The sequence below is a fragment of the Eriocheir sinensis genome, chromosome 29 (genome assembly GCF_024679095.1).
Source record: "Eriocheir sinensis breed Jianghai 21 chromosome 29, ASM2467909v1, whole genome shotgun sequence".
NCBI classification, from domain to species: Eukaryota; Metazoa; Arthropoda; class Malacostraca; order Decapoda; family Varunidae; genus Eriocheir; species Eriocheir sinensis.
In genome coordinates this window covers 2,834,601-2,834,859 of record NC_066537.1, presented here as the reverse complement: position 1 = coordinate 2,834,859, position 259 = coordinate 2,834,601, and positions in this window count along the sequence as shown.

The following is a 259-nucleotide window of genomic DNA, read 5'->3' as shown; positions in this document are numbered from 1 at the left end:
TTCAACAAAGCATATTTGAATTCCTTTAAAGAAATAGCTCCCAGCCAGCACACTGCAAGCAATCACAAGTTAGAAACACGTGTTAGCTGCTCCACCAAGAGACACAAATATCACAAATAGAAGTCACTTGTTACCCTGCAACTACGTATAGCACAAAATGAAAGTCAATCTTGAACATTTCCTAAGAACAAGTTTACCTTTCTTTTTCTTTCTCTAATCTTGGCAAACTTAAGTCTTTGTGGACTATGCCCTGCAGCCT